Source organism: Elephantulus edwardii, unplaced genomic scaffold (genome assembly GCF_000299155.1).
Source record: "Elephantulus edwardii isolate Elephantulus edwardi_28Jun2011 unplaced genomic scaffold, EleEdw1.0 scaffold00113, whole genome shotgun sequence".
NCBI lineage: Eukaryota > Metazoa > Chordata > Mammalia > Macroscelidea > Macroscelididae > Elephantulus > Elephantulus edwardii.
In genome coordinates this window covers 4,636,349-4,645,853 of record NW_006399863.1, presented here as the reverse complement: position 1 = coordinate 4,645,853, position 9,505 = coordinate 4,636,349, and the positions used below count along the sequence as shown (strand labels likewise).

At 44.2% G+C, this 9,505-nt stretch overlaps 1 protein-coding gene across 1 annotated transcript in view; it reads right to left on the bottom strand.

The window, feature by feature from the left end:
* ERC2 (ELKS/RAB6-interacting/CAST family member 2) overlaps positions 1-9,446 on the bottom strand; it is a 1,171,987-nt gene extending 1,162,541 nt beyond the window's left edge. Inside the window, exon 1 of the mRNA XM_006892220.1 lies at positions 9,357-9,446. The gene's annotated coding sequence lies outside the window, so the exon portion shown is untranslated. The remainder of the gene's footprint in view (positions 1-9,356) is intronic.
* Between the last annotated feature and the right edge of the window lie 59 nt (positions 9,447-9,505).

The following is a 9,505-nucleotide window of genomic DNA, read 5'->3' as shown; positions in this document are numbered from 1 at the left end:
TGCACCTCTGGGATTGCAGTGTAGCTTCTTGCCACTAGGCCACCAGAGCTCACTCATGGAGGCAAGAATTTTGAAACTGTGTCCCACATACTTTGGGCAAGTATCCAGGAGGGAGTGGTCCCTGAAGAAGGACATTATGCTCAGAAGGGTGGAGAGAGTGCAGGAGAGGAAGATCCCAGATGAGATGGATTGACACAATAAGTGAGATAATGGGGGTGGGGTGGGGTGGAGTCAGTAAGACTGACTCAATATAACGCAGGCTTTAGTGCTCTTACACATAGGATCATTGTGAGTTACAGGCGACTTGACAGCACATAACAAAAACAACATTCAATAACAAATATGAAAGAATTGTTGATACATTGAGAGAACTGCAATTAATATCATAGGAAAAGATGTGTACTAATTGTTAAACAGAAAACTAGTTTTCTCTGTAACCCTTCATCCAAATTATGATAAACTTTTCAAAAGAAGAAAATAAACACAGGGGACACTAGTCTAGGCTAGTTCAGTAATGTCATCAAGACTATAGTCCTTCCAAGTTCCAGCTCTGACAGTATTGACATATAGCTTTCTTATCCTCATTTTTAGAGTTTACTGCTTTCCCTCCACACATGGTATCAACGTTCCCAGGAGGAAAAGCAGAAAAGGGTCAAAAGTTGTTGGGGTGTACCAACAAAGTGTCCTTGTCATGAAGCTTTTGGGAACATTCCCATCCATCAACTTCCAGTTATATCCTTATCAGACCTGAGCCTTACAGCCACTCAAGGGTACAAAGGAGCCAGGGAAGGTGAAATGGGCATATTACATTGGAATTCTGTCAGCTGGAAAGAAGGAGAGAAATGATAATGAGTAAGCAATCAGTCATTTCTGTCCCCACATTGTTTCATATATTTTTATGTAAAGTGCTAAGCCACTGTATAGTATGTAGTTGTTATTGTTGTGTGCCATCAAGTCAAAACTGACTCATAGCTTACCCTCCAGCAGATTTTCAGAGGCAGTTAATCACATAGGCAGAGAATGCCCATTGTTTTCCCACGGAGCTGCTCACAGATTTGAACCATGTGCCTTTGGGATTGCAGCACAGCTTCTTCTCACTAGACCACCAGAGCTCCCTGGTATGTAGTGTTGTTGTCATTATGTGCTGTAAAGTTGCTTGTGACTCATAACTACCCTATGTACAACAGCTCTGAACCCTGCTCCATCTCGAAGTAGAAGCAATTTCATTGTCACCAACACACCTACTCCCACTACCACAGTCACTGAGTCAATCCATCTCATCCAGGGTTGTCCTCTCTTGCAGTGTCTCTCCACTGTTCTAAGAATGATGTCCTTCTCCAAGAAGTAGACCCTGCTGGCAAAACATCCTCAAACAATGTGAGATGTAACTTCAAAATCCTTGTCTCCAAGGAGCAGCCTGATTTTACCTTCTCCAGGATGGATCTCTTTGTCCTCTTGACAGTCCATGGTATATTCAATACTCTTCTCCAGAACCACAACTCAAAGGCATTGAGTCTTCTTCTATCATCCTTAGTCATTGTCCAGTTCTCTGATGCAAAGCAAGCAATTGCAAAGACCGTGGCCTGAATCAGGTGCATTTTAGTCTCTAGACCAACATCATTGTTCTTCAGTGCTCTGGAGAGGTTCCTGACAGCAGATTTTTCCCAGTGTAGTTTGTCTTTTGATTTCCTGACTGCTAGTACCAAGACTGTTGATTCTGGAGCCAAGTAAGGTGAAGCTGTCAATCTCTATCTCTTCTCCATCTATCATGATGCTGTCAATTGGCCCAGTGGTAAGAATCTTTGTTTTCTTGATATTGAGCCTGAATCCATGCTGAAGGCTGTAGTCCTTGATCTTCTCCAGCAAATGTCGCAGGTCCTTCTCAGTTTTAGCAAGCAAGGTTGTGGCATCTGCATAACATAGGCTGTTGATCAGTCTTCTTCCAGTTCAAATTCCTCCTCATAAAGTCCAGGCTCCCAGATGATCTGTTTCATATACAGATTGAAAAGGTGTGGAGAGAGAATGCATCACTGGTTTACACCTTTCCTGATTTTGAATCGTGCAGTATTTCTTTGCCCAATAAAAAGCTAAGCTATGAATACTATTGATTTTAGAAAATTATCATCATCATCATCATCACTCATTTATTCTCTGGTTAAATGGAAGAGCTCATTATATCTATATGTACACCTTACATTTCTACTGTGGTGGTGGTGTTAAGTGCCACCAATTCAAATACTACTCCTAGTGACCCTATGAACAACAGATCTGAATCCTATCCTATCCTGTGTCACTCTCATCATATCTGCTGTAGTTATAATGTCAATCTGTCCCACTGGGGGTTTTCCTCTCTTTCACTGACCCTTTCTAAGCATGAGATCCCTTTCCAAGGAATAGCTTTTCCTACCAACATGCCCAAAGTATGAGAGATGAAGCTTTGCCATTCTTGCCTCCAAGGAGCACTCTGCCTGCACCTTTTCCAATATTCATTATTTTATCTGTATTTTCAACTCTATCCTTGCTTCACAGTTCTGGCAAATGCCATCTCATTGGGGAATTCTTTCCTGATGGCCTAATCCTAATGACAAGTACCACAGTGACAGAAACCACATCACATAAAAGCTCTATCTTCACCACTGCATTAAGTAGAGTCATTCCGAACAGACAAAAGTCGGTTGATTCTGATTCATTGAGGGCCCAGGTGTGTGTCACTGTGTTCCACAGAGTCATCCTTCAGTGTCTCAATTTTCAAAAGTAGACCACAAAGCCTTTTTTCTGAGGCATTTCTATGTGGGTTTGAAACTGCAATACTTCCTTAATAGCTGAGGATGTGGACTATTTGCCACCCAGGATTTTCCAGGACAATGTAAATAAATTAGAAAAAAGAAAACCAAATCCATCACCACCAATTGATGCATGTCAACTCTATAGGACAGTGCAGAACTGCCTCACTGGGTTGCCAAGCTGTCCTTGTTTTGGAAGGAGACAGTCACAACTTCCTCTCAGGGAGCAACCAGTGTGGTTAAGCCACTGACCTTTTAAGTTAGCAGTCAAGAGCTTACCTACTGCATAACCTGGATTTATTCTGGAATAAGAGTTTTAAAAAAATTCACACAAAACCAATCTCAATAACATCAAGTTAATTCAGACCCTTATAGGGAAGGATTCAGAGCTGCTGTACATAGGGTTGCTATACATTGCAGGTGATTCAATGGCACACAAAAACAATAACATACTATGACAGGTTTGGAAGCAGGAGTGGTATCCACTTCCTCAACAACATGCCTCTGGAAGCTCTATGAATTTTGATAAATGTAGATAGTTGTAGAGGGGCTTCAGGACTTTTTTTTTTAGATGTCCACAGATGGGTTCTTTTTTTTTTTAAGATTTTTCTTTTATATGGGTTTGCTTACAAAGTCCATATACATTGTGTTTCACACTGTCCTTCATTCACAATGTCTCACACAATCATTTCCATTCCTTGTTTTATAAAATTAATCACCATTAAAATATGCCCACCATTACCTGTCTTTCCAGATCTCCATCAAATCTTTCCCATTTCCTTTATAGCCCCCCTTTTTTCTAAAACCCAAATTATCTGACCCTATGATTTCCCCCTGCCCATCCTCACTCCTATTCTCCCATCCCCCCAACCCAGTCTTGGATCCTCATACATGTTTTACTAGTTATTTTTTATTTCTACAATAATGGTCTTTTGCAGTATTTGTCCTTATGAGACTGAGTTAGTTCACTCAGTATAATGCCATCCAGTCACTCTCAAGTTACGTAGTAATTTTCTAAACATTGTTTCTGAGTGTTAAGTAGTATTCCATTGTGTGAACGTATCACAATTTCTAAACCTATTAGATTGTGGTTGAACATTTGGGCTGTTTCCATGTTCTTACAACTGTGAATAATGCTGCTATGAGCATTGGTGTACAAATCTCCATTTGTGCCTCAATTCTAACTTCCTCAACATATAGTCCCAGCAATGGAATAGCTGGGTCATACAGAATTTCTATCTTCAGTTTTTTTGTTTGTTTGTTTTTTTGTTTTTTAATGAATTTTAATGAAAGTTTACAGAAACTTAGGGTTTCCCGTCATTCATTGTTGCACTTTTCTCCCTACCCACTCCCTCCCCTCAATTCTCTCTTCTCCCTGAAAAGAAAGAAAAACTCTTTAATTGTTATGCAATCCCTCCCCCACAAGTCCACTCTACTATGCAACCTTCACTCTGGACTTCTGTAATGACAAGAATACCCGTTCATATCAGGCCTTTTTTTAAAAAGGTCACTTATGAGTCATGCTCGAATTGAAGGCAATCCACAACAACAAGAAGTAACTATACAGGGACCTCTAGTGGCCTACAGGTAAGAATCTTGAAGGCACACAGTTCAAATCCACCAGCTGCTCCGCAGGATAAAGATGGGCAATCCCCTCCCGTGTAACTAAGTGCCTCTGAAAACCCACCGGGGAGTCAGGGTTGGTTCCGACTCGATGGTACACAATAACAAGTGACCATGTAGGACAGAGTAGTACTACCACACTGGATTTCTAAGGTTATCAATCTTTACAAAAGCAGACTGCCTCATCTTTCTTCCACAGAGCAGCTGGTGGGTTGGACTTTCTGGTGAGCATCAACGTTTAATCCACTGCAATGAGTTAGAGTAGGCAAGTAGGCTCTAATAAACTATGCTTCAGTGATTTGATTCACACAGAGAGACATACATGCTTTTAGAGTTCATCCTCTGGAATCAAACATAGAAATGTTCTGAAAGGCTAAGGTTAAACTCTAGGCTTATGTATCAAAAAGAAGTAGGAAAAATAAAGGAATGAGATTTGTATTCCCAGAGGGGGGAAAAATAAAACATAATAAAATTCTCTATTCACACCATAACTTTTAGAAGTTGCAGAAGTTTAAGTTATGTTCTAGCAAGTATTTCTTCCCTAACAATGGGCAAGGAGTATGACACAGAGTGTTACACTGGTGGCATAGCATGTGACTGGCCGTGCTGCTAATCAAAGAATCAGCTGTTCAAATCAACCAGCTGCTCCATGACAGAAAGACAAGCAGCCTTCTCTCCTAAAGATTTACAACTTCAGAAGCCCCACTGGAGGTTCACTATGAGTCAGGATAAATTCAATAGCAGTAAGTTTTATTTACTATGGGCAGAATACACTATTACTCATGGGTACTGGGGCTTCCTCACTTGATTTGTTTTGGCCAAAAAGGTTTCTGGAGAAAATGATCCAAACAGGAGGCCTCACATGTGCATATGCAGTCTGAGTGGCTCTGACTCTGAAGAACTCCACGTGAGAAAAGCATGCCGCAGTAGGCTGCTATCCCTACAGCCTGGGTCTCAGAACACATGCAAAGCATATCCGCACCAGACCCACCCCAACGAGACCCACCTAGATCAGCTATATGACACTCAAACTGAAGGCTCATGAGGGTTGTAAGCGAGGGAGTTTTGTTACACATCAAAAGTTGACCAATACATCGTCCAGCATCTGATATCTCTTATAATTTCCTTCATTTATCATTTATTATTTATTTTTCATTTATCATTTCTTATCATTTTTTTCTTTTTGTTCCTTTTCCTAAGACAAGAAAAATCAGGCCGAAAAAGCTTAACCTTTATTCACTCAACAATTAATTGTCTGATGCCCTGTACAAGGCAGGGCAGGGTTCAGAGGCATTGTCTATAGGATATCTATGAGTCTTATTTGACTAAATAGCACAGTACACAGGCTTTTATGGTATTACCAATATGATAAAACAAGAGGACCATGGTATTTTAACAGAAAACTTCAGATATTATCACTCTTGATCACAATGAGAAAAGGGAATTTTTTTTTTTTTTAATTTGGTGTACCGTAAAATTGGATCCTACTGGCACAGGAGGAATTTGCCCCTCCTTCTCCAGCGGAGCATCTGGTGGATTTGAACTGTGCAACTTCAGTATTGCAGTGCAGCTTCTTGCCTCTAGGCCACCAGAGTTCAAGAAAGGGTATATTTCTACAACTCAAACTCAAAATTTGTTGCTTTTGCATCAAAACAAACTCACTTTGACCCTCTAGCAGGTTCTCAGAGGCTGTAAATCACGCAGAAGAAGATTCACCATTTTTCTTTCACAGAGTAGCTGGTGGATTTGAACCACCCACTTCTGTGTTGGCAGCACAACTCTTATCTACTTGGCCAGCAGAAAAGGGGAAAAATAAATAAAAACTTTTTGTTCTTGTTGTTGTTACGTGCCATGGAGTCAGAACCAACTCATAGCTGCCCCTCCAGCTAGTCTTCAAAGGCTGTAGATCACATGGGAGGAGGCTGCCTATCTTTCTTCCTCGAAGCAGCTGATTCAAATTGTGCACCTTTGGGTTGGCAGAGCAACTCCTTACCCACCAGGCCACAAGAGCTCCCTAGTAAAAATTTTAACAAATGGGAGAGGTAAAAAAGGAGTTAAGAGGATATATTCATTCAAGGCTGATTCAAAACTCCAACAAGTACCAAGAAAAAAAAATGGAATTTTACTTTACTGTCTTTTAAGTCATCATCACTTGTCTGTGAAAGATGTTTCAGGATTTTCATCCAAGTTTCCTCTGGGCCAACACTGGTCTACTTAAAACATATAGTTGTTGTTGTTATGTACCATTGAGTTGCTTGCATATACCCTGTGTATAACAGCATGTAACCCTGTGTATAACAGCTCTGAACTCTGCTCTATCATATGCCAACCTTATTGTATCTGACACACCTATCCCCACTAACCCAGTCACTGAGTCAATCCATCTCATCGAGGGTCTTCCTCTTTTGTGCTCTCCCTCCACCCTCCCAATCATGATGTTCCTCTCCAAGGACTGGTCCCTCCTTGCAACATGCCCAAAGTATGTCAGATGGAGCTTCAGAAATACATAGTAGATTAAGTTAAAGGGAGCTCTAATAGGGTATCCGTGGAGAGCTGTGCTGCTTCCAGGAGCAGCTCTAAGGGAGAAAAATGGACACACTCCTCTGGTGTGGTTTACAGACTCTGAAACCCACTGGGGGGGTCAGCTCTGAGTCAGTTGTGACTCAGTGGCAATGAGTGAGAACATCTGCAATGACAGCATCAATGGTAATCAACTCAAATTCAGAGCCATGAAGCAGGTTCTGACTCACTGTGACCCTCTAGTGGATTTCCAAGGGTGTAAATAATAGCACAAGGAGAATGCCCACCATTCTCTCTCAGAGCAGCTTCTGGATTTGAACCACTGGAGACGCCTTGCCTTTGGGTGAGCAGTACATGACACAGATATGCCTAAGTTCCTCAACAGTACATGATCATAGTCTTAATACTACCTTGACAAGCCTGGCTCCTACATCAAGATCATTCTACTTGGTGAACTCCGGCCTCAATCTGTCCATGAAATGCTGGATTCACAGCTTTATAGTGGCAGCCAGGTAGAGTTTCTATAAGGTAATTAGCCAATAATGTTAAGAATGAATTCTGGGAAACAGAAGCGGGGGTTGGGGGTGAATAAGCCATTGACTAGTCGAGTGTTAAGGAAGATATATGGTCCTTCTGTCCATGAACTAACCACCCTTGAAAGTCATACTAGCCAAAGCCATCCAGCCTCTCTCCTCTAGCCCCAACTGTGCAAGGCTTTTGTAAATGCATAGAAGCCAACAGACAAGATGGCTCACCTAAGGGAAAAATCAGGCTGCCTACTTCTACCCCCCAGAAGGATCTGGCTAGACTCCACAGCCACCCCCAAACTGTCGTACAGCAAGAGAGAACAAGCCAGTCTTCTTCACTTCCAGAAGTTGAGCTGATGCTGTCAAAACGAAAAGAATCCCTTCTATTCATGGCAAGCCTAATAGAGCAGGCTGGCTTGCTTCAAATATATCCTATACATCCGTCATGTTATATGCTGGGAAGCAATGCGACTCTACAAGGACAAGAGGGACTGTAGGAGACACCTTGCCACACCCTTTTCCCAGACTGCTCAACAGTAAATGGTCTTTTATAAGGAGCCTGCAGTCCTATCTAGAGGAACGGCGTGGCAACGCTAACCTTCAATACGACCCTCCTCCCATTTCAGTCTTTGCACAGAATCATTTCGTTTTCAGTTTTTAGCCATATGCCAATGACTTCAGCATCCCCAACTACTACAAGTAAAAATAAGAGGAACAAGCAATGGACAAGGAAGCACCGGTCAAGCATACTTGTTTCTAAGCCCATTTTCCGAGAGTTTGCTTCCCCGCCTTCTCACAGCTGGAGCCCCATACCTGGTGCAAACCCATGGTTAAGTTTAAAACAGCTGATTTTAAAAGCCAACCAGGAAACTGACCATGACAAGTGAGAGCTGCCCTCCTCTCCCGGGCAATGATTGGCTCTTGGGGTTCCACCGGTCCTCGTCCTGCCCACTTAAGTGGCAGGTGTGGCTGTCAATCACAGAGGGACCTGACAATTCACCGCTCGGGGAGTAAAATTGCCTTTCATCCTCCAAAGGCAGGTAGCCGCCTAAAATCGATCTGCTCCTAACCGAGTGGACCCTCCCTCTCTGGCAAGGAAAGCAGAGACCCTTGAGTACAAAATAAATAAGGCAGGGCCGATGAGAGAGTTTACGAGCGCTATTTTATTATCCCACACCATTGCAGCCCTTAATCTTCACTGTCCTAAGATGATCTTTCAGAGGCTCCGACAGCAATAAAATAAATAAAATCGGTACAACCCTCGTAAGTACCTTCTCTCCTTGTAAATTCGAAGGCAGGGAGGGAAAGGGAACCAATGTCGCTCAACTGCATTTCACAGCGTGCTCGTTTCCTCACACCACCACCCCCCCGTGACCCCTCCTCAATAAATCCGGCTTCATTTTCCCCGACAGGGATTTTTTTTTTTTTCTTTTTCCCTCACACACGCACACACGCTGCCCTCAGAGCCCACCCAAGCACTCAGGCACCCCACCCCCTGGCTGGGGCTCCACCTTTTCTCCACTTTGTTGGGCTTGGGGTTCCCTGCGACCCCCCTCACCCCCCGCAAACACCCCACTCCTGGAGGCAAGAAGCAGCAGCTGGGCGCAAGGGGAGCAAGGCGATGGCCGAGAAGGTGGCTGCCCGCCGGGGGGACTGCGGGTGGCGGCCCGGGCCGCGGGAGCCGTGCACTTGTTCCAATCCGGGGGTTTAGACATCCAGGCAAATCCGCCCTTAGGCCGCCCCAGCCCTTCCCCCGCCCGAGGGAGCCCCCGTGGCGGCCGCCGGTCCTCCCCTCTGCTACCCCCATAACGCATTGCAGCTCCCCACGAGCGAGGGGGACCCGGCACGAGGGATGCCCGGGCACCGGCGCCCCGAGGGAGCCGGCCCGGCGGCGGCGGCTCACCTTTCCGATGCTCGCCCCGGGGCCGTCCCACATGGATTTGTACAACCTCGCGTCGCCTTGGCCCCGGGCGGCCGCGAGGAGCCGGCGCCGGAGCCCGAGCGAGCAGGAGCGGGCGGCGGAGGAGGAGCGGGCCGGGGAGGCGGGGAAGG